Source organism: Oncorhynchus masou, chromosome 32, assembly GCF_036934945.1.
Source record: "Oncorhynchus masou masou isolate Uvic2021 chromosome 32, UVic_Omas_1.1, whole genome shotgun sequence".
Taxonomy (NCBI): domain Eukaryota; kingdom Metazoa; phylum Chordata; class Actinopteri; order Salmoniformes; family Salmonidae; genus Oncorhynchus; species Oncorhynchus masou.
Window position 1 is genome coordinate 78,889,849 of NC_088243.1, and position 25,396 is coordinate 78,915,244.

At 46.4% G+C, this 25,396-nt stretch overlaps 1 long non-coding RNA gene across 1 annotated transcript in view; it reads right to left on the reverse strand.

The window, feature by feature from the left end:
- The window catches only part of LOC135526646 (uncharacterized), a 38,827-nt gene extending 20,442 nt beyond the window's left edge, over positions 1–18,385 (reverse strand). The window contains exons 1-2 of the long non-coding RNA XR_010453335.1: positions 18,286–18,385; positions 2,700–2,799 (exon numbers count right to left, since the gene is read on the reverse strand). This is a non-coding gene — a long non-coding RNA (uncharacterized LOC135526646). The remainder of the gene's footprint in view (positions 1–2,699; positions 2,800–18,285) is intronic.
- Between the last annotated feature and the right edge of the window lie 7,011 nt (positions 18,386–25,396).

Here is a 25,396-nt window from a genome sequence, read left to right on the forward strand (position 1 = left end):
TAAAACGATTTCAACAACAACCACATTTGGATGGAGCTAACAGAGTAACCAAATCAAATCAAATAAGTATGGTCAATTGAATGCACCTGATACCGGTTGTGATGCTTGTTGTGTTTTCCAGCTGTGCTGTGGTTACAACATCTGGATAAAGCAACACTGAAGTAAACTGATGGCTGTGTGTGTGTGTGCGTGTGCACATGTGTGCGTTAGAGTCATTTTGAATAGTAAACAGTGAATAAAGCGGCCATAATGACTGTGGGATGATTAGACAAGGAAGAGAAAGGTCACTGGGGGTTGATCCATCTGTCTCATTAGCTGATTTATTTCTGGCTACCTTTACCCTTCATTACCCTCCCTCTCCCTCTCTCTCTCTCTCTCTCTCTCTCTCTCTCTCTCCCCTCTCTCTCTCTCTCCCTCTCTCTCTCTCTCTCTATTTCTCTCTCTCTCTCTGTTTCTCTCTCTCTGTCTCTGTCTCTGTCTCTGTCTCTGTCTCTCGCTCTCTCTCTATCTAGGTATTTGTCTCACTCTCTCTATTCCTCCCCTCAAGGTTCTTGTGCGTTAAAGAATCATTGCAATGGACTTTGCTTGGCCTGTTTAGATATCAGATAGATAGAGAGACATCAAGGGAGAGAGAGATACATCAAGGGAGAGAGAGAGACAGAGAGAGAGAAAGAGAGAGAGACATCAAGGGAGAGAGAGAGACAGAGAGAGAGAGAGAGAGAGAGAGAGAGAGAGAGATAGAGAGAGAGAGGAGGGCATAATTGTAATTCACCTCAGTGCCAAGAGAGGTCATGTGTGTACTGTTGTTTCATTTAACTTTATAAGACAGTCAATTAATATCTAATTATTACCAGTTATTGCAGCATAATGAACATGTAGGAGGAGAGGAGAGAATTTGACCTCCAAGCTTTTGGGAGTTAAGTGATCCTTCAGCATGGTGTCTCTTCAATAAGCCAGAGTAGGGTGTGTCATTTTAGAGCAACCTGTGCAATGCTATATTGAGAGAGGTGGAGAGAGTGATTTATGGTTCATGTAGAAACTGCTCTCTGAGTATCTTTTCTGCATCCTAAATTTGAGAAGGCCCAAAAGTATTAGACTATAAGGGTACCATTTGGGAAGCAACAATTGCAGTGCACTGAGTAAGGATAGGGATATGGAGGGAATGACTTGTCCACAGAGTAAGGATAGGGATATGGAGGACATGACTTGTCCACAGAGTAAGGATAGGGATATGGAGGGAATGACTTGTCCACAGAGTAAGGATAGGGATATGGAGGGAATGACTTGTCCACAGAGTAAGGATAGGGATATGGAGGGAATGACTTGTCCACAGAGTAAGGATAGGGATATGGAGGGAATGACTTGTCCACGCAGTAAGGATAGGGATATGGAGGGAATGACTTGTCCACAGAGTAAGGATAGGGATATGGAGGGAATGACTTGTCCACAGAGTAAGGATAGGGATATGGAGGGAATGACTTGTCCACAGAGTAAGGATATGGATATGGAGGGAATAACTTGTCCACAGAGTAAGGATAGGGATATGGAGGGAATGACTTGTCCACAGAGTAAGGATAGGGATATGGAGGGAATGACTTGTCTACAGAGTAAGGATAGGGATATGGAGGGAATGACTTGTCCATGGAGTAAGGATAGGGATATGGAGGGAATGACTTGTCCACAGAGTAAGGATAGGGATACGGAGGGAATGACTTGTCCACAGAGTAAGGATAGGGATATGGAGGGAATGACTTGTCCACAGAGTAAGGATAGGGATATGGAGGGAATGACTTGTCCACAGAGTAAGGATAGGGATATGGAGGGAATGACTTGTCTACAGAGTAAGGATAGGGATATGGAGGGAATGACTTGTCCACGCAGTAAGGATAGGGATATGGAGGGAATGACTTGTCCATGGAGTAAGGATAGGGATATGGAGGGAATGACTTGTCCACACAGTAAGGATAGGGATATGGAGGGAATGACTTGTCCACGCAGTAAGGATAGGGATATGGAGGGAATGACTTGTCCATGGAGTAAGGATAGGGATATGGAGGGAATGACTTGTCCATGTAGTAAGGATATGGATATGGAGGGAATGACTTGTCCACGCAGTAATGATAGGGATATGGAGGGAATGACTTGTCTACAGAGTAAGGTTAGGGATATTAGGGAATGACTTGTCTACAGAGTAAGGATAGGGATACGGAGGGAATGACTTGTCCATGGAGTAAGGATGTTATGTAAGGATGTTATGGTCTGAAAGGTAATGAGTGAAACGTAATGGATGTTCTCCATTCCCATCAAGTCAGGAAATGAACTGTAATGCTCTGAGCTGTCTGTGTGACAGACCTCCATCTCAGAGATTAACACTGAGAAGGGGGACAGGGAGAGGGAGAGAGACATGTAGAGGGAGGGATGGAGGGAGGGAGGGAGTAGAGCATTGTAGAGAGAGGGGGTGGAGAGAGAGAGTGGAGAAAGAGATAAGAGTGAGCAAAATTACGAGGGAGAGACAGGGCAGGAGGAGGAGAGAGAGAAACAATAGAGAGATGGGGGGTTAAAATGATGCACAGAACACACTGCCACCGAGGCACTCTGGGAAGAAGAAACCAAGTGAGGAAACTGAGTATAACAGAGGAGAGGAAATGAGAGAACTATTTAAAGAGGCAAATATATTGGGAGACATGGACTTGCATTACCTGAGTGACTGATGTGAATAGGATGCACTCTTCTGTCTCCTCTCAGGACATTAGGTAGAACTGAGCTGTCTGGGGAGAGAGATGAGATCTGAAGTAGGTGCTAAGGAGAATGAAGAAGAGAGAGAGAGAACATTAGGTGGAGATCATTAGGGTAGTGAAAGCTGAAGAGTGTACTAGTCAGCAATGCTGCTCAAGATCCACTTCGAAATCCAACGTCCAGGTACCCAGGATGTTGGGAGATGCCTTCAAAACCGGCCACTAGGGGCAGCAGTGAGTGCTATTGCCATCAAGTAGCCTTCTGTTTTGGTAGGGCGTTGTGGATGGTGGATGGATTGGGATAGTTAAAAAAATAATAATCCTATACTAAAATTGAAAGGAATAATCTACCCAAAACCACTAATTACTATGACTTACACAGTTGAATATCCCTAATATGTGAGAACAACGTTTTTCATGAAAAAATGTTTAATTTCGTCGTTATAATGAGATTGGGGGCAACATGTGAAAATCGTTGTGGAAATCTGTTGCAGCGAAAGTGGACAACAAAACCCACAATGGAGTGCTCTCAGTCTGGTCGTTACACACAATAATACCAAAGTCAATATCAGCATGTGACGTCGCTAACTCGCTGTAAAATTGCAGAAACAAACTCCTATCAATTTAGGAGTTCTAAGTTGACATATGGAACTCTTTGAAGATGTTTTAAGATAGCATAAATAGAATTTGTTTTCTTTCAAAGGTTGGTTTTTTGCCTCAGTTTTTCGGATGACTGCCTTGCCTGGTTCACCAATTACTTTGCAGACAGAGTTCAGTGTGTCAAATCGGAGGGCATGCTGTCCGGTCCTCTGGCAGTCTCTATGGGGGTGCCACAGGGTTCAATTCTCGGGCCGACTCTTTTCTCTGTATATATCAATGATGTTGCTCTTGCTGCGGGCGATTCCCTGATCCACCTCTACACAGACGACACCATTCTATATACTTCCGGCCCGTCCTTGGACACTGTGCTATCTAACCTCCAAACGAGCTTCAATGCCATACAACACTCCTTCCGTGGCCTCCAACTGCTCTTAAACGCTAGTAAAACCAAATGCATGCTTTTCAACCGATCGCTGCCTGCACCCGCATGCCCGACGAGCTTCACCACCCTGGATGGTTCCGACCTTGAATATGTGGACATCTATAAGTACCTAGGTGTCTGGCTAGACTGTAAACTCGCCTTCCAGACTCATATCAAACATCTCCAATCGAAAATCAAATCAAGAGTCGGCTTTCTATTCCGCAACAAAGCCTCCTTCACTCACGCCGCCAAACTTACCCTAGTAAAACGGACTATCCTACCGATCCTCGACTTCGGCGATGTCATCTACAAAATTGCTTCCAACACTCTACTCAGCAAACTGGATGCAGTTTATCACAGTGCCATCCGTTTTGTCACTAAAGCACCTTATACCACCCACCACTGCGACTTGTATGCTCTAGTCGGCTGGCCCTCGCTACATATTCGTCGCCAGACCCACTGGCTCCAGGTCATCTACAAGTCCATGCTCGGTAAAGCTCCGCCTTATCTCAGTTCACTGGTCACGATGGCAACACCCATCCGTAGCACGCGCTCCAGCAGGTGTATCTCACTGATCATCCCTAAAGCCAACACCTCATTTGGCCGCCTTTTGTTCCAGTACTCTGCTGCCTGTGACTGGAACGAATTGCAAAAATCCCTGAAGTTGGAGACTTTTATCTCCCTCACCAACTTCAAACATGTGCTATCTGAGCAGCTAACCGATCGCTGCAGCTGTACATAGTCTATTGGTAAATAGCCCACCCTTTTTCACCTACCTCATCCCCATACTGTTTTTATTTATTTACTTTTCTGCTCTTTTGCACACCAATATCTCTACCTGTACATGACCATCTGATCATTTATCACTCCAGTGTTAATCTGCAAAATTGTAATTATTCGCCTACCTCATGCCTTTTGCACACAATGTGTATAGACTCCCCTTTTTCTCTCCTGTGTTATTGACTTGTTAATTGTTTACTCCATGTGTAACTCTGTGTTGTCTGTTCACACTGCTATGCTTTATCTTGGCCAGGTCGCAGTTGCAAATGAGAACTTGTTCTCAACTAGCCTACCTGGTTAAATAAAGGTGAAATAAAATACAAAATAAAATAAAATCACTATGTATCATTTAACTATTTGATTTTGAATTTTAGGACGCCTTCAGGTATAAAAAAAAAATCCCACGAAAATATTTGATAAAATGTTGAATTTGGCCTTTACTACTATAGCCCATAAAACGCATTGAATAACACATTTATAAATGGAAAAAAAGACAGTTTTGAAGTGTCTGTCATATATAGATATAAGAAAGCTCAAAATATATGTCCCCGTATCGGATACCTACATTCGCTTCGGATATCTACATTCTCCCAGACAGCAGGGTAGCCTACTGGTTAGAGCGTTGGAACCGGAAGGTTGCAAGTTCAAACCCCCGAGCCGACGAGGTACAAATCTGTTGTTCTACACATGAACAAGCAGTTAGCCCACTGTTCATAAACCGTCGTTGTAAATAAGAATTTTTTCTTAACTGACTTGCCTAGTTAAATAAATGTTAAAAAAATAATATATATATATATATATTTTAAATCTGATACCTACATTCTCCCTGTATCAGATACATACATTCTCCCGGTATCAGATACCTACATTCTCCCTGTATCAGATACCTACATTCTCCCTGTATCAGATACCTACATTCTCCCTGTATCAGATACCTACATTCTCCCTGTATCAGATACCTACATTCTCCCTGTATCAGATACCTACATTCTCCCGGTATCAGATACCTACATTCTCCCTGTATCAGATACCTACATTCTCCCTGTATCAGATACCTACATTCTCCCGGTATCAGATACCTACATTCTCCCTGTATCAGATACATACATTCTCCCGGTATCAGATACCTACATTCTCCCTGTATCTGATACCTACATTCTCCCTGTATCTGATACCTACATTCTCCCTGTATCAGATACCTACATTCTCCCTGTATCAGATACCTACATTCTCCCTGTATCAGATACCTACATTCTCCCTGTATCAGATACCTACATTCTCCCTGTATCAGATACCTACATTCTCCCTGTATCAGATACCTACATTCTCCCTGTATCAGATACCTACATTCTCCCTGTATCAGATACCTACATTCTCCCTGTATCAGATACCTACATTCTCCCTGTATCAGATACCTACATTCTCCCTGTATCAGAGACCTACATTCTCCCTGTATCAGATACCTACATTCTCCCTGTATCAGATACCTACATTCTCCCGGTATCAGATACCTACATTCTCCCTGTATCTGATACCTACATTCTCCCTGTATCTGATACCTACATTCTCCCTGTATCAGATACCTACATTCTCCCTGTATCAGATACCTACATTCTCCCTGTATCAGATACCTACATTCTCCCTGTATCAGATACCTACATTCTCCCTGTATCAGATACCTACATTCTCCCTGTATCAGATACCTACATTCTCCCTGTATCAGATACCTACATTCTCCCTGTATCAGATACCTACATTCTCCCTGTATCAGATACCTACATTCTCCCTGTATCAGATACCTACATTCTCCCTGTATCAGAGACCTACATTCTCCCTGTATCAGATACCTACATTCTCCCTGTATCAGATACCTACATTCTCCCTGTAACAGATACCTACATTCTCCCTGTATCAGATACCTACATTCTCCCTGTATCAGATACCTACATTCTCCCTGTATCAGATACCTACATTCTCCCTGTATCAGATACCTACATTCTCCCTGTATCAGATACCTACATTCTCCCTGTAACAGATACCTACATTCTCCCTGTATCAGATACCTACATTCTCCCTGTATCAGATACCTACATTCTCCCTGTATCAGATACCTACATTCTCCCTGTATCAGATACCTACATTCTCCCTGTATCAGATACCTACATTCTCCCTGTATCAGATACCTACATTCTCCCTCTAATAGATACCTACATTCTCCCTGTATCAGATACCTACATTCTCCCTGTATCAGATACCTACATTCTCCCTGTATCAGATACCTACATTCTCCCTGTATCAGATACCTACATTCTCCCTGTATCAGATACCTACATTCTCCCTGTATCAGATACCTACATTCTCCCTGTATCAGATACCTACATTCTCCCTGTATCAGATACCTACATTCTCCCTGTATCAGATACCTACATTCTCCCTGTATCAGATACCTACATTCTCCCTGTATCAGATACCTACATTCTCCCTGTATCAGATACCTACATTCTCCCTGTATCAGATACCTACATTCTCCCGGTATCAGATACCTACATTCTCCCGGTATCAGATACCTACATTCTCCCTGTATCAGATACCTACATTCTCCCTGTATCAGATACCTACATTCTCCCTGTATCAGATACCTACATTCTCCCTGTATCAGATACCTACATTCTCCCTGTATCAGATACCTACATTCTCCCTGTATCAGATTCCTACATTCTCCCTGTATCAGATACCTACATTCTCCCTGTATCAGATACCTACATTCTCCCTGTATCAGATACCTACATTCTCCCTGTATCAGATACCTACATTCTCCCTGTATCAGATACCTACATTCTCCCTGTATCAGATACCTACATTCTCCCTGTATCAGATACCTACATTCTCCCTGTATCAGATACCTACATTCTCCCTGTATCAGATACCTACATTCTCCCTGTATCAGATACCTACATTCTCCCTGTATCAGATACCTACATTCTCCCTGTATCAGATACCTACATTCTCCCTGTATCAGATACCTACATTCTCCCTGTATCAGATACCTACATTCTCCCTGTATCAGATACCTACATTCTCCCTGTATCAGATACCTACATTCTCCCTGTATCAGATACCTACATTCTCCCTGTATCAGATACCTACATTCTCCCTGTATCAGATACCTACATTCTCCCGGTGTCGGTTACCACCATACTCCCGGTGTCGATACTGGGAGGTATCGGTTACCTTCATTCTCCCAGTATCGGTTACCACCATACCCCCGGTGTCGGTTACTGGGAGGTATCGGTTACCACCATACTCACAGTATCGGTTACCACCATACTTCCGGCATTGGTTACCTTCATACGAGTCCTGTGATACTTGTGGGGGTCGTAGACCCAACAGAGAACACAATCGGGTACGTGAAAATATCCCCTTTCCACTGTGGGGTCACATTAGTGGGTACGTGAGAATCTCCCCTTTCCACTGTGGGGTCACATTAGTGGGTACGTGAGAATCTCCCCTTTCCACTGTGGGGTCACATTAGTGGGTACGTGAGAATCTCCTCTTTCCACTGTGGGGTCACATTAGTTCCACGCTACAGACGTTTTCGTGAGATGACCAATTTTTGGGATGTCTCCTGGTTTGACATGAGACAAACTTTCCACAGCAGATGCAGAAGGCGGCCATTAGCGGATTGATGTGGATTGAGATGCAGAAGGCGGCCATTAGCAGATTGAGGTGGCTTGAGGTGCAGAAGGCGGCCATTAGCGGATTGATGTGGATTGAGATGCAGTAGGCGGCAATTAGCAGATTGAGGTGGATTGAGATGCAGAAGGCGGCCATTAGCAGATTGAGGTGGATTGAGGTGCAGAAGGCGGCCATTAGCAGATTGAGGTGGATTGAGATGCAGAAGGCAGCCATTAGCAGAATGAGGTGGATTGAGGTGCAGAAGGCGGCCATTAGCATATTGAGGTGGATTGAGGTGCAGAAGGCGGCCATTAGCAGATTGGGGTGGATTGAGGTGCAGAAGGCGGCCATTAGCGGATTGAGGTGGATTGAGATGCAGAAGGAGGCCATTAGCAGATTGAGGTAGATTGAGGTGCAGACGGTGGCCGTCGGCAGATTGAGGTGGATTGAGGTGCAGAAGGCGGCCATTAGCTGATTGAGGTGGATTGAGATGCAGAAGGCGGCCGTCAGAAGCTTGAGGTGGATTGATGTGCAGAAGGCGGCCATTATCAAATTGAGGTGGGTTGAGATGCAGAAGGCGACAATTAGCAGATTGAGGTGGATTGAGGTGCAGAAGGCGACAATTAGCAGATTGAGGTGGATTGAGATGCAGAAGGTGGCCATTAGCAGATTGAGGTGGATTGAGGTGCAGAAGGCGGCCATTAGCAGAATGAGGTGGATTGATGTGCAGAAGGCGGCAATTAGCAGATTGAGGTGGATTGAGGTGCAAAAGGCGGCCATTAGCAGATTGAGGTGGATTGAGATGCAGAAGGCAGCCATTAGCAGAATGAGGTGGATTGAGGTGCAGAAGGCGGCCATTAGCATATTGAGGTGGATTGAGGTGCAGAAGGCGGCCATTAGCAGATTGGGGTGGATTGAGGTGCAGAAGGCGGCCATTAGCGGATTGAGGTGGATTGAGATGCAGAAGGAGGCCATTAGCAGATTGAGGTAGATTGAGGTGCAGACGGTGGCCGTCGGCAGATTGAGGTGGATTGAGGTGCAGAAGGCGGCCATTAGCTGATTGAGGTGGATTGAGATGCAGAAGGCGGCCGTCAGAAGCTTGAGGTGGATTGATGTGCAGAAGGCGGCCATTATCAAATTGAGGTGGGTTGAGGTGCAGAAGGCGGCCATTAGCATATTGAGGTGGATTGAGATGCAGAAGGCGACAATTAGCAGATTGAGGTGGATTGAGGTGCAGAAGGCGACAATTAGCAGATTGAGGTGGATTGAGATGCAGAAGGTGGCCATTAGCAGATTGAGGTGGATTGAGGTGCAGAAGGCGGCCATTAGCAGAATGAGGTGGATTGATGTGCAGAAGGCGGCAATTAGCAGATTGAGGTGGATTGAGGTGCAAAAGGCGGCCATTAGCAGATTGAGGTGGATTGAGGTGCAGAAGGCGGCCATTAGCAGAATGAGGTGGATTGAGGTGCAGAAGGCGGCCATTAGCAGATTGAGGTGGATTGAGGTGCAAAAGGCGGCCATTAGCAGAATGAGGTGGATTGAGGTGCAGAAGGAGACAATTAGCAGATTGAGGTGGATTGAGGTGCAGAAGGCGACAATTAGCAGATTGAGGTGGATTGAGATGCAGAAGGTGGCCATTAGCGGATTGAGGTGCAGAAGGCGGCCATTAGCAGATTGAGGTGGATTGAGATGCAGAAGGCGGCCATCGGCAGATTGATGTGCAGAAGGCGGCCATTAGCAGATTGAGGTGGATTGATGTGCAGAAGGTGGCCGTCAGCAGATTTTTTTATTTTACCTTTATTTAACTAGGCAAGTCAATTAAGAACAAATTCTTAATTTCAATGACGGCCTAGGAACAGTGGGTTAACTGCCTGTTCAGGGGCAGAACGACAGATTTGTACCTTGTTAGCTCGGGGATTTGAACTTGCAGCCTTTCTGTTACTAGTCCAACACTCTAACCACTAGGCTACCCTGCCACCCCAGATTGAGGTGGATTGAGTTGCAGATGGCGGCCATTAGCAGATTGAGGTGGATTGAGATGCAGTTTATGCAAAACAGATATCTCTATCTTCAACTGACGGATTTTGAAGGGAATTGTTTTATTAAATTACTTAGATTGACGCACTGGTGCTGCAGTAGGAGGAGCAACACAGGGTGCAGCTGCAGTAGGAGGAGCAACACAGGGTGCAGCTGCAGTAGGAGGAGCAACACAGGGTGCAGCTGCAGCAGGAGGAGCAACACAGGGTCCAGCTGCAGCAGGAGGAGCAACACAGGGTGCAGCTGCAGCAGGAGGAGCAACACATGGTGCAGCTGCAGCAGGAGGAGCAACCCAGGGTGCAGCTGCAGCAGGAGGAGCAACCTGGGGTGCAGCTGCAGCAGGAGGAGCAACCCTGGGGACAGCTGCAGCAGGAGGAGCAACCCCTGGGGACAGCTGCAGCAGGAGGAGCAACCCTGGGGACAGCTGCAGCAGGAGGAGCCACACAGGCTGTTTAAAACACCTCAGAATTTGACATTTGGAGCAACATCTAAATGTGATGTTTGGAAAACAACAAGTCAATCTGAGAGATGTTGTTCATTAGATGTTTGTTTTACTCAACAAGTCAGTTAGTTATGAACAAACTCTTATTTAAGGGGACATTCTACCCCGGCAATACTGGGCCACCTGTGAGCCACCCAAAGCGATTCTCCCAATCACAGCTGGATGTGATTCAGTCTGGATTCAAACCAGGGACTGTAGTGACGCCTCTTGCACTGAGATGCAGTGTCTTAGAACACTGCGCCACTCGGGAGCCCATATTGTGGAGAGCAGAGGAGAAGCATTAGAATGTAAAGACACACACAAACACACACATTGAGACATTAGGGTAGTGTATGAGTGTATCCATTTGTTAGAACAGGAGGCCACTGGCTGTTTGTTCTGAGACTAAGTGCAGACTAATGAGATCATACTAACATGACCTGTCCTGCTCCATCCCAACTGTCAGAGAAAGACAGAACGAAAGAGAGCGACAGAGAGAGAGAGAGAGAGAGAGAGAGAGAGAGACAGAGAGGGAAAGGGATGATGAAAGAGAAAAGTAGAGGGAGGAGAGAATGAGAGAGGGTGCGAGAGAGAGTGAAATTGTGAGCTCAGCCGAGAAAGAAAGAAAGAGAGAGAGAGAGTAAGCGAGAGAGAGAGAGAGAGAGAAAGAGACAGAGACAGAGCAGAGTCATTACACATCACTCCCACATCCAGATAACTCAGAAGGAGGAGAGAAAAATGTAAAAAGGAAGAATGGAGGAGAAGGCTACTATACCGCTACATCTATACACAACATTATATGCTCGCCCCTGATCCCTCAACACAAGAAGAGAGAGGGAGGAGGAGGAGGAGGGCTCCATTACACAGCAGTTGGATGAGAGGGGATGAGGGATGAGAGGGGAAGGAAAGGGGATGAGAGGGGTAGGAGAGGGAGTGAGAGCGTATAAGAGGGGGTGGGAGAGTGGATGAGAGAGGAAGGAGGGATGAGGAAGAGGAGGGAAGAGAGAAGAGGTGGTGAGAGTGAGAGGAGGAAGGGAGACGGAGAGGAGGGGAGATTGGGAGAGAAAGAGAGAGGGAGGAGGGGAGAGAGGGAGGATTGGAGAGAGGGAGGAGGGGAGAGAAAGAGGAGGGGAGAGAGAAGAGTTGGTTAGAGAGGGAAGAGGAGGTGAGAGAGAGAAAGGAGGGGAGAGGGAAGAGGAGGGGAGAGTGGGAGGAGGAAGGGAGACGGAGAGGAGGGGAGATTGGGAGGAAAAGAGAGAGGGAGGAGGGAAGAGGGAAGAGGGAAGAGGAGGGGAGAGTGGGAGGGGCATCTCTTTAATAGGATATTTATGCTACTTTACATCCTGAGGCTTTTGGAGATCTCTGTATCTTTCCTTGCAATGACTGATACACTATAGCAAAGAAATGCACACAAAACTATCTTTGTTCCCCGAACGATTCTGGAAGATTCAGTGTTGCAGTCCTCTATTCTCCAACCTAGATCTGTCCAATGTTGAAATCATTGTCAGAACGTTCCTTCAGAAAACATTCCAGGAAGAGTCAATAAATGTTACCAGAGCTCCAGGGGAACTGTCTTTTGAACGTTGAATTATGACAAGAGGAGACTGTTCTCCACTGTCGTTGTCAGAACGTTTTTGGATCGTCATGCTTGACGAGGATAAAAAAATTCTGACAATATTTAGAAAACATCCCTGTAACATTTTCTATAAAATGAAAGGGAAGGGGATGGAAGGGAAGGGAATGGTAGGGAAGGGAAGGGAAGGGAAGAGAATGGGAAAGGAAGGGAAGGGAAGGGAAGGGAAGGGAAGGGAAGGGAAGGGAAGGGAAGGGAAGGGAAGGGAAGGGAAGGGAAGGGAGGGGAAGGGAAGGGAAGGGGATGGAAGGGGATGGAAGGGGATGGAAGGTTAGGGAAGGGAAGGGAAGGGAGGGGGGTGGAAGGGGATGGAAGGGTAGGGAAGGGAAGGGAAGGGAAGGGAAAGGAAGGAAAGGGAAGGGAAGGGAAGGGAGGGGAAGGGGTTGGAAGGGAAGGGAATGGAAGCGAAGGGAGGGTAAGGGAAGGGAAGGGGATGGAAGCGAAGGGAATGGAAGGGAAGGGAAGGGAAGGGTAGGGAAGGGAAGTGAAAGGAACGGAAGGGAGGGGAAGGGAAGGGAAGGGGATGGAAGGGAAGGGAAGGGTAGGGAAGGGAAGGGAAGGGAAAGGAAGGAAAGGGAAGGGAAGGGAGGGGAAGGGGTTGGAAGGGAAGGGAATGGAAGCGAAGGGAGGGTAAGGGAAGGGAAGGGGATGGAAGGGTAGGGAAGGGAAGGGAAGGGAAGGGGATGGAAGCGAAGGGAATGGAAGGGAAGGGAAGGGTAGAGAAGGGAAGTGAAAGGAAGGGAAGGGAGGGGGAGGGAAGGGAAGGGAAGGGAAGGGAAGGGAAGGGAAGGGAAGGGAAGGGGATGGAAGGGAAGGGAAGGGAAGGGAAGGGTAGGGAAGGGAAGGGAAAGGAAAGGAAGGGAAGGGAAGGGAGGGGAAGGGAAGGGAAGGGAAGGGAAGGGAAGGGAATGGAAGGGAATGGAAGGGAAGGGGATGGAAGGGAAGGGAAGGGGATGGAAGGCAAGGGAAAGGAAGGGGATGGAAGGGTAGGGAAGGGAAGGGAAGGGAAGGGAAGGGAAGGGAAGGGAAGGGAAGGGAAGGGAAGGGAAGGGAATAGAAGGGGATGGAAGTGTAGGAAAGGGAAGGGAAGGGAAGGGAGGGGAAGGGAAGGGGGTGGAAGGGGATGGAAAGGTAGGGAAGGGAAGGGAAGGGTAGGGAAGGGAAGGGAAGGGGAAGGGAGGTGAAGGGAAGGGAAGGGAAGGGGATGGAAGGGAAGGGAAGGGAAGGGAGGGGAAGGGAAGGGGATGGAAGGGTAGGGAAGGAAGGGAAGGGAAGGGAAGGGAAGGGAAGGGAAGGGGAAGGGAGGTGAAGGGAAGGGAAGGGAAGGGGATGGAAGGGAAGGGAAGGGGAAGGGAGGTGAAGGGAAGGGAAGGGAAGGAAGGGAAGGGAAGGGAAGGGAAGGGAAGGGGATGGAAGGGAAGGGAAGGGAAGGGAGGGGAAGGGAAGGGGATGGAAGGGTAGGGAAGGAAGGGAAGGGAAGGGAAGGGAATGTGAAGGGAGGGGAACGGAAGGGAAGGGGATGGAAGGGGATGGAAAGGTAGGGAAGGAAAGGGAAGGGAAGGGAAGGGAAGGGAGGGAAGGGAAGGGAAGGTAAGGGGATGGAAGGGAAGGGTAGGGAAGGGAAGGGAAGTGAGGGGAAGGGAAGGGGATGGAAGGGGATGGAAGGGTAGGGAAGGAAAGGGAAGGGGATGGAAGGGAGGGAAGGGAAGGGAAGGGAAAATTAAGGGGATGGAATGGAAGGGTAGGGAAGGGAAGGGAAGGGAATGGAAGGGAAGGGAAGGGAAGAGAAGGGAAGGGAAGGGAAGGGAAGGTAAGGGGATGGAAGGGAAGGGTAGGGAAGGGAAGGGAAGGGAAGGGAAGGGAAGGGAAGAGAAGGGAAGGGAAGGGAAGGGAAGGGGATGGAAGGGAAGGGAATGGAAGGGGATGGAAGGGTAGGGAAGGGGAGGGAAGGGACGGGAAGGGAAGGGAAGGGAAGGGTAGGGAAGGGAAGGGAAGGGAAGGGAAGGGGATGGAAGGGAAGGGAAGGGAAGGGAAAGGAAGGGATTGGGAGGGAAGGGAAGGGTAGGGAAGGGAAGGGAAGGGAAGTGAGGGGAAGGGAAGGGAAGGTGATGGAAGGGGATGGAAGGGTAGGGAAGGAAAGGGAAGGGAAGGGGATGGAAGGGAAGGGAAGGGAAGGGAAGGGTAGGGAAGGGAAGGGAAGGGAGGTGAAGGCGAGGGCCACTGTCTGGGTGGGCATATTAGAGGGCATGAGGTGGACTGGAAACACACAATAGTACTCCATGAAGAGAACTAGAATTTCAAAAAACACTTTATTCGGTCAAGACCCTACACGTTTGTGCATCACATCAACATTCAGACCTCAGATCTCAGATCTCATTTCCATATGTACCAGCCTGTACTTCCAGATTGTATGAAAACAAGGTTAAAAGGATTTAAATCTCCAGATCACCCTCATCATTAACACAGCATAACACCCCCTGTAACCTTTTTTTAAACTCGGCAAGTCAGTTAAGAACAAGTTCTTATTTTCAATGACGGCTTTAGAACAGCGGGTTAACTGCCTTGTTCAGGGGCAGAACATCAGATTTTTACCTTGTCAGCTCAGGGATTCGATCTTGCAACCTTTCGGTTAGTAGTCCAAAGCTTTAACTACGAGGCTACCTGCCTCCCTGTACTTGGAGAGCAACCTCCGGGTGGCAAATTTTCCTGTTTGCTTATGGTGGAAAATAGCTCATTCAGTGCGGTCTTAGTGCCAGCATCAGTCTGTGGTGGTATGTAACGAAAAATACAGATGACAACTCTCTTAATTAAAGTATATTGTGTGGTCTACGGCGTACCATGATGTACTCTACCTCAGGTGAGCAAAACCTTGAGACTTCCTTAGATATAGTGCACCCGCTGTTATTTACAAAAATATATAGTCCGCCGCCCCTTGTCTTACCAGACGCCACTGTTCTAATAATAATAAATAATAATATAATAATATATCCCATTTAGCAGACGCTTTTGTCCAAAGCGACTTACAAGTCAGCTGGGGCCACTACTTTTACATATGGGTGGTCCCAGCGGGAATCGAACCCACAACGCTTGGCGTTGCAAGCACCATGCTCTACCGACTGAGCCACACAGGACCTGCCGGTACTGCATATAACCAGCCAGCTGTATGTTGGTAAGATATTACAGTTTTAAATGTCACGTTGATAGTTTAATCTTCCGTGTAGGTCATCGATTTTATTTTCCAAAGATTGCACGGTTGCTTGCAGAATGGAAGGAAGTGAGGGTTTATTCGATCGCCTATGAATTCTCAGAAGGCAGCCTGCCCTCCGGACTCATTCTTCTCCGCCTTCTCTTCATGCAAATGACGGGGTTCTGGGCCTGTTCCAGTATTTCATTCACGTCGGGCTTGTCGGACTCGTTAAAGGACAAAAAGTATTCTGCCAGTCTGTGGTGAGTTATCACACTTCTGTTGTTTTCAGTCATAAGAGACGCTAGCTGCAACCGTACAAAATAAGTTTAAAAATACTTACAAACAACGCAAAGTAACTACCAAAAGAACACAATTGGTTAGGAATACATAACTTCAGCCTTGTTCTCCTGAGCCATTTTTCTAGTCCATCACCCCTTGTTTTACCAGACGCCGCTGATCTATCCACAATTAATGTGTTTGTGTGTGTATAGTGCATAGTTCACGTGTACGTGTGTGTATAGTGTGTATGTTCTCGTGTGTGTGTGTGTCACGACTTTTGCCGAAGTTGGTTCCTCTCCTCGTTCGGGCGGTGTTCGGCGTGCGACGTCACCGGTCTTCTGGCCATCATCGATCTATTTTTCATGTTCCATTTGTTTCGTCTAGTTGTCACACTCACCTGGTTTCAATTCCCTAATGCATGTTGTGTATGTTCCCGCTTTTTCCCCCGTGTCCTTGTCGGGAATTGTTTATTGTAAGTACGTGTGAGCCAGGAGAGATTGGCATGCATGTTATTTATGTTTGGTCTCATCCAATGTCCACATTATTTATTATACGATTTAGTTGAGCTTTTGCGTTTAGTGAATGATCGGTCCCAAATACAGTGCTTTCAGTTTTTGAAATATTTAGGACTGACTTATTCCTTGACTCTAATTGGTCGTTGGTAAGCCCTGAAACTGGAGTATTCTGGGTGGTATGGTATTAGACTGGTGTATGCTGGGTGGTACGGTATTAGGCTGGTGGATAATGGGTGATATGGTATTAGACTGGTGTATGCTGGGTGGTACGGTATCAGGCTGGTGGATAATGGGTGGTATGGTATTAGACTGGTGTATGCTGGGTGGTACGGTATTAGGCTGGTGGATAATGGGTGATATGGTATTAGACTGGTGTATGCTGGGTGGTACGGTATCAGGCTGGTGGATAATGGGTGGTATGATATTATACTGGTGTATGCTGGGTGGTACGGTATTAGGCTGGTGGATAATGGGTGGTATGGTATTAGACTGGTGTATGCTGGGTGGTACAGTTAGTTAACTGCAGCTCTTTGTTAGGTTTTGCAGTCATTTCAGTTGGTGTAGTAGCTGACGTGTATAGTGTTGAGTCATCCGCATACATAAACACACAGGCTTTGCTCTAGACAGCTAGACAGCTGCCCTGGGGTATTCTTGATTTTACCTGGATTATGTTGTAGAGACTTCCATTAAAGAACACCCTCGGTGTTCTGTTAGACAGGTAACTCTTCATCCACAATATAGCAGGGGGTGTAAAGCCGTAACACATACGTTTTTCCAGCAGTAGACTGTAATCGATAATGTCTAAAGCTGCACTAAAGTCTAACAAAACATCCCCCACAATCTTTTTATAGTCAATTTCTCTCAGCCAATCATCAGTCATTTGTGTAAGTGCTGTGCATGTTGAATGTCTTCCCCTATAAAAGTGCACTGAAAGTCTGTTGTCAATTTGCTTACTGTAAAATATCATTGCAGCTGGTCAAACACAATTTTTTCCAAAACTTTACTAGGGATTGGTAACAGGCTGATTGGTTGGCTATTTGAGCCAGTAAAGGGGGCTTTACAATTCTTAGGAAGAGGAATGACTTGTTCTTCAGTCCATGCCTGAGGGGACACACTTTCTAGTAGGCTTAAATAGAAGATCATTTTTTCACCTCTTCCAGACTCACTTTACAGAATTCAAAATTAGGATTATTGTATTTCATAATCTGGTCAGATATACTCGGATGTGTACAGTAGTGTCAGCATTTGTTGCTGGCATGTCATGCCTAAATGTGCTAAACTTGCCAATGAAACAATCATTAAAGTAGTTGGCAATAACAGTCAGTGTGTAATGAATTAGCCATCTGATTCATTGAATGATGGAGCTGAGTTTGTCTTTTTCTCCCAAAATGTCATTGAAGGTGCTCCATCACGTTTTACTGTCACTCTTTATGTCATTTAACTTTGTTTTATAGCGTGGTTTCTTCTTTTTATTCAGTTTAGTCATATGATTTCTCAATTTGCAGTACGTTTGCCAATCAGTTGTGCAGCCAAACTTATTTGCCATTCCCTTTTCCTCATTTATTAAAGATATGATCAATACATGTTGATGATTTCATTCCTGTGCTGTTTGTAACTACCCTTAACATTTGTTGACTGATAACCTGCATAGGTTGCAGGCACTGGTTACAGTTTGAAGCTTTTTCTTGAGTGAGCAGCTTGATAAAAGCCAGTCAATATTTAAATCACCCAGAAAATATACTTCTCTGTTGATATCACGTACATTATCAAGCATTTCACACATATTATCCAGATACAAACTGTAAACACTTGGTGGTCTAGAGCAGCTTCCCACAAGAATCGGTTTCAGGTGAGACAGATGAACCTGTAGCCATATTATTTGAACAGTATTTAACAAGAGATCATTTAGGGCAGTTAGAGGGACATAAATTCGGTTACTTACATTGTTTCTACCATTTCCCCTGGTATAATGTACCAGAAGGACAAGGAAATCCTCCCTCTCCCGCGCTTTACAGGATGGCGTGGGCCTCCGACAGATGGAGTAGCTGGATCCGGAACAGGAAGGAAATAAAGGGGAAGGAGTAGGAGAGGGCACAGAGGCCGCAGACACTGTACCCCCAATGACAGAGTTGCAGGGAGATCGGGCTCTAGGATGGCCAAACCATCTGAACAGTACTCTGAAGACAGAGTTCAATAACAAGCTCTTACGACCCAACAACTGAACCCTGAAAAGAGTCCCCTAAGTCAGTTGGTGACAGTGGGGGCTGCTGAGGTGAGACCTGTTCATAATAATGCCTGGAACAGAGCGAATAGAATACACCAGTCTAATACCATACCACCCAGAATAAACCAGTCTAATACCATACCACCCAGAATAAACCAGTCTAATACCATACCACCCAGAATAAACCAGTCTAATACCATACCACCCAGAATAAACCAGTCTAATACCATACCACCCAGAATAAACCAGTCTAATACCATACCACCCAGAATAAACCAGTCTAATACCATACCACCCAGAATAAACCAGTCTAATACCATACCACCCAGAATAAACCAGTCTAATACCATACCACCCAGAATAAACCAGTCTAATACCATACCACCCAGAATAAACCAGTCTAATACCATACCACCCAGAATAAACCAGTCTAATACCATACCACCCAGAATAAACCAGTCTAATACCATACCACCCAGAATAAACCAGTCTAACACCGTACCACCCAACGTACACCAGTCTAATACCGTACCACCCAGCATATACCAGTCTAATACCGTACCACCCAACATACACCAGTCTAAATACCGTACCACCCAACGTACACCAGTCTAAATACCGTAACACCCAACGTACACCAGTCTAAATACCGTACCACCCAACGTACACCAGTCTAATACCGTACCACCCAACGTACACCAGTCTAAATACCGTACCACCCAACGTACACCAGTCTAATACTGTACCACCCAGCATATACCAGTCTAATACCGTACCACCCAGGATACAACAGTCTAATATCGTACCACCTAGAATACAACAGTCTAATATCGTACCATCCAATATCCACCAGTCTAATACTGTACCACCCAACATACACCAGTGTAATACAGCACCACACAACATAAACCAGTCTAATGCCGTACCACCCAGCATAAACCAGTCTAATACTGTACCACCCAGCATAAACCAGTCTAATACCGTACCACCCAGCATAAACCAGTCTAATACTGTACCACCCAGCATAAACCAGTCTTATACCGTACCACCCAACATACACCAGTGTAATACAGCACCACCCAACATAAACCAGTCTAATACCGTACCACCCAACATACACCAGTGTAATACAGCACCACCCAGAATAAACCAGTCTAATACTGTACCACCCAGCATAAACCAGTCTAATACCGTACCACCCAACATAAACCAGTCTAATACTGTACCACCCAGCATCAACCAGTCTAATACTGTACCACCAAACATACACCAGTCTAATACCCTACCACCCAGCATAAACCAGTCTAATACCGTACCACCCAGCATAAACCAGTCTAATACTGTACCACCCAGCATCAACCAGTCTAATACCCTACCACCCAGCATAAACCAGTCTAAACCGTACCACCCAGCATAAACCAGTCTAATACTGTACCACCCAGCATCAACCAGTCTAATACCGTACCACCAAACATACACCAGTCTAAACCGTACCACCCAGCATAAACCAGTCTAATACCATACCACCAAACATACACCAGTCTAATACCGTACCACCCAGCATAAACCAGTCTAAACCGTACCACCCAGCATAAACCAGTCTAATACCCTACCACCAAACATACACCAGTCTAAACCGTACCACCCAGCATAAACCAGTCTAATACCATACCACCAAACATACACCAGTCTAATACCGTACCACCCAGCATAAACCAGTCTAAACCGTACCACCCAGCATAAACCAGTCTAACACCGTACCACCCAGCATAAACCAGTCTAATACTGTACCAACGATTATCTACCAGTCTAATACCGTACCACCCAACATAAACCAGTCTAATACCAAACCACTCAACATAAACCAGTCTAATACCGTACCACCAAACATACAGCAGTCTAATAGAGAGAGTTGGGTAGAGAAAAGGAGAGATAGGAGAGTTGGGTAGAGAAAATAAGAGAGAGCGAGAGTTGGGTAGAGAAAAGGAGAGAGAGAGGGGAGAGATTGGTAGAGAAAAGGAGAGAGAGAGATTTGGGTAGAGAAAATAAGAGAGGGGGAGAGTTGGGTAGAGAAAAGGAGAGAGAGAATAGGGTAGAGAAAAGGAGAGAGAGTTGGGTAGAGAAAAGGAGAGAGAGAGTTGGGTAGAGAAAAGGAGAGAGAGAGTTGGGTAGAGAAAAGGAGAGAGAGGGGAGAGTTGGGTAGAGAAAAGGAGAGAGAGAGTTGGGTAGAGAAACGGAGAGAGAGGGGAGAGTTGGGTAGAGAAAAGGAGAGAGAGGGGAGAGTTGGGTAGAGAAAAGGAGAGACAGAGAATTGGGTAGAGAAAAGAAAAGAGAGAAGATTGTGGAAGAGAAAAAGAGAGAGAGGGGAGAGATTGGTAGAGAAAAGGAGAGAGAGGGGAGAGTTGGGTATAGAAACAGAGAGAAAGAGAGAATTGGGTAGAGAAAAGGAGAGAGAGAGTTGGGTAGAGAAAAGGAGAGAGAGCGAGAGAGTTGGGTAGAGAAAAGGAGAGAGAGGGTTGAGTTGGGTAGAGAAAAAGAGAGAGAGGGGAGTTGGGTAGAGAAAGTGAGAGAGGGGGAGAGTTGGGTAGAGAAAGGAGAGAGAGACATTTTTGTTGTTTATTTCACTTTAGTTTATTATCTACTTCCCATGCTTTGGCAACGTTAACATAATATGGGAAATTGTGTTTCCCATGCCAATAAAACCCTTAAATTGAATAGAGAGAGTGGGAGGGGGGGGGGGGGGACGACGACATGAGCTTAGTGGGTTCTGAGTTCATCTAGAAGAAGAAAAAAAGTTTTTACGCTAATTTGCATCCTGCCAGAATGTTGCACCTGTTTCACACATTCCACCTCTTTCGGCAACATTCTAGACTCCTAGCTGTTGTAGTAGGTTATTAGTATAATTAGACCGTCCTACTGCAGGTAATGTAGAGATGTCATCAAAGACAATATGGAGACTCTCTCTCTGTCCAGAATATCTCCTGACCTGTGACCTTATTTTACTGTAGCCATGGCAACACGCTGTGTTATCAGGTAACCAAAGTTAATTGGAGTATTATCATGCAGTGGAAGTGCTTACAGTTTGGACTTGAACTGTTATGTTATGTTAGATATTTAGCTAGTTATACCAAGGTATTTTAAAAGGGAAATGTAGTAATTTAGGTGATAATCCAATTAGTGTATATGTTGAACAATATATTCCTATTAATCTGTCGGATTATACAGATGTCTTTATGTATTTGCATTGTTCTCAGAAAACAATGACTGTTGGCCTTGTGCTTATTTACGGGCGAGGGCTGCAGAGTGAGAGAGTGGTATGATATCCTGGCTAGGGCTGCAGAGTGAGAGAGTGGTACTATATCCTGGCTAGGGCTGCAGAGTGAGAGAGTGGTATTATATCCTGGCTAGGGCTGCAGAGTGAGAGAGTGGTATTATATCCTGGCTAGGGCTGCAGAGTGAGAGAGTGGTATTATATCCTGGCTAGGGCTGCAGAGTGAGAGAGTGGTATTATATCCTGGCTAGGGCTGCAGAGTGAGAGAGTGGTATTATATCCTGGCTAGGGCTGCAGAGTGAGAGAGTGGTACTATATCCTGGCTAGGGCTGTAGAGTGAGAGAGTGGTATTACATCCTGGCTAGGGCTGCAGAGTGAGAGAGTGGTATTATATCCTGGCTAGGGCTGCAGAGTGAGAGAGTGGTATTATATCCTGGCTAGGGCTGCAGAGTGAGAGAGTGGTATTATATCCTGGCTAGGGCTGCAGAGTGAGAGAGTGGTACTATATCCTGGCTAGGGCTGTAGAGTGAGAGAGTGGTATTACATCCTGGCTAGGGCTGCAGAGTGAGAGAGTGGTATTATATCCTGGCTAGGGCTGCAGAGTGAGAGAGTGGTATTATATCCTGGCTAGGGCTGCAGAGTGAGAGAATGGTATTATATCCTGGCTAGGGCTGCAGAGTGAGAGAGTGGTACTATATCCTGGCTAGGGCTGCAGAGTGAGAGAGTGGTATTATATCCTGGCTAGGGCTGCAGAGTGAGAGAGTGGTATTATATCCTGGCTAGGGCTGCAGAGTGAGAGAGTGGTATTATATCCTGGCTAGGGCTGCAAAGTGAGAGAGTGGTACTATATCCTGGCTAGGGCTGTAGAGTGAGAGAGTGGTACTGTATCCTGGCTTGGGTTGCAGAGTGAGAGAGTGGTACTATATCCTGGCTAGGGCTGTAGAGTGAGAGAGTGGTATTATATCCTGGCTAGGGCTGTAGAGTGAGAGAGTGGTATTATATCCTGGCTAGGGCTGTAGAGTGAGAGAGTGGTATTATATCCTGGCTAGGGTTGCAGAGTGAGAGAGTGGTACTATATCCTGGCTAGGGCTGTAGAGTGAGAGAGTGGTATTATATCCTGGCTAGGGCTGTAGAGTGAGAGAGTGGTATTATATCCTGGCTAGGGCTGTAGAGTGAGAGAGTGGTATTATATCCTGGCTAGGGCTGTAGAGTGAGAGAGTGGTATTATATCCTGGCTAGGGCTGTAGAGTGAGAGAGTGGTATTATATCCTGGCTAGGGCTGTAGAGTGAGAGAGTGGTATTATATCCTGGCTAGGGCTGTAGAGTGAGAGAGTGGTATTATATCCTGGCTAGGGTTGCAGAGTGAGAGAGTGGTATTATATCCTGGCTAGGGCTGCAGAGTGAGAGAGTGGTATTATATCCTGGCTAGGGCTGTAGAGTGAGAGAGTGGTATTATATCCTGGCTAGGGCTGTAGAGTGAGAGAGTGGTACTGTATCCTGGCTTGGGCTGTAGAGTGAGAGAGTGGTACTGTATCCTGGCTAGGGCTGTAGAGTGAGAGAGTGGTATTATATCCTTGCTAGGGCTGTAGAGTGAGAGAGTGGTATTATATCCTTGCTAGGGCTGCAGAGTGAGAGAGTGGTACTATATCCTGGCTACGGCTGTAGAGTGAGAGAGTGGTATTATATCCTTGCTAGGGCTGCAGAGTGAGAGAGTGGTACTATATCCTGGCTACGGCTGTAGAGTGAGAGAGTGGTATTATATCCTGGCTAGGGCTGCAGAGTGAGAGAGCGGTATTATATCCTGGCTAGGGTTGCAGAGTGAGAGAGTGGTACTATATCCTGGCTAGGGCTGCAGAGTGAGAGAGTGGTATTATATCCTGGCTAGGGCTGCAGAGTGAGAGAGTGGTATTATATCCTGGCTAGGGCTGTAGAGTGAGAGAGTGGTATTATATCCTGGCTAGGGCTGTAGAGTGAGAGAGTGGTATTATATCCTGGCTAGGGTTGCAGAGTGAGAGAGTGGTACTATATCCTGGCTAGGGCTGCAGAGTGAGAGAGTGGTATTATATCCTGGCTAGGGCTGTAGAGTGAGAGAGTGGTACTATATCCTGGCTAGGGCTGTAGAGTGAGAGAGTGGTATTATATCCTGGCTAGGGCTACAGAGTGAGAGAGTGGTATTATATCCTGGCTAGGGCTGCAGAGTGAGAGAGTGGTATTATATCCTGGCTAGGGCTGCAGAGTGAGAGAGTGGTATTATATCCTGGCTAGGGCTGCAGAGTGAGAGAGTGGTATTATATCCTGGCTAGGGCTGTAGAGTGAGAGAGTGGTATTATATCCTGGCTAGGGCTGTAGAGTGAGAGAGTGGTATTATATCCTGGCTAGGGTTGCAGAGTGAGAGAGTGGTATTATATCCTGGCTAGGGCTGCAGAGTGAGAGAGTGGTATTATATCCTGGCTAGGGCTGTAGAGTGAGAGAGTGGTATTATATCCTGGCTAGGGTTGCAGAGTGAGAGAGTGGTATTATATCCTGGCTAGGGCTGCAGAGTGAGAGAGTGGTATTATATCCTGGCTAGGGCTGCAGAGTGAGAGAGTGGTATTATATCCTGGCTAGGGCTGCAGAGTGAGAGAGTGGTATTATAGCCTGGCTAGGGCTGTAGAGTGAGAGAGTGGTATTATATCCTGGCTAGGGCTTTAGAGTGAGAGAGTGGTATTATATCCTGGCTAGGGTTGCAGAGTGAGAGAGTGGTACTATATCCTGGCTGGGGCTGCAGAGTGATAGAGTGGTATTATATCCTGGCTAGGGCTGTAGAGTGAGAGAGTGGTACTATATCCTGGCTAGGGCTGTAGAGTGAGAGAGTGGTATTATATCCTGGTTAGGGCTACAGAGTGAGAGAGTGGTATTATATCCTGGCTAGGGCTGCAGAGTGAGAGAGTGGTATTATATCCTGGCTAGGGCTGCAGAGTGAGAGAGTGGTATTATATCCTGGCTAGGGCTGCAGAGTGAGAGAGTAGTATTATATCCTGGCTAGGGCTGTAGAGTGAGAGAGTGGTATTATGTCCTGGCTAGGGCTGTAGAGTGAGAGAGTGGTATTATATCCTGGCTAGGGCTGCAGAGTGAGAGAGTGGTATTATATCCTGGCTAGGGCTGCAGAGTGAGAGAGTGGTATTATATCCTGGCTAGGGCTGCAGAGTGAGAGAGTGGTATTATATCCTGGCTAGGGCTGTAGAGTGAGAGAGTGGTATTATATCCTGGCTAGGGCTGTAGAGTGAGAGAGTGGTATTATATCCTGGCTAGGGCTGCAGAGTGAGAGAGTGGTATTATATCCTGGCTAGGGCTGCAGAGTGAGAGAGTGGTATTATATCCTGGTTAGGGCTGTAGAGTGAGAGAGTGGTATTATATCCTGGCTAGGGCTGTAGAGTGAGAGAGTGGTATTATATCCTGGCTAGGGTTGCAGAGTGAGAGAGTGGTATTATATCCTGGCTAGGGCTGCAGAGTGAGAGAGTGGTATTATATCCTGGTTAGGCTGCAGAGTGAGAGAGTGGTATTATATCCTGGCTAGGG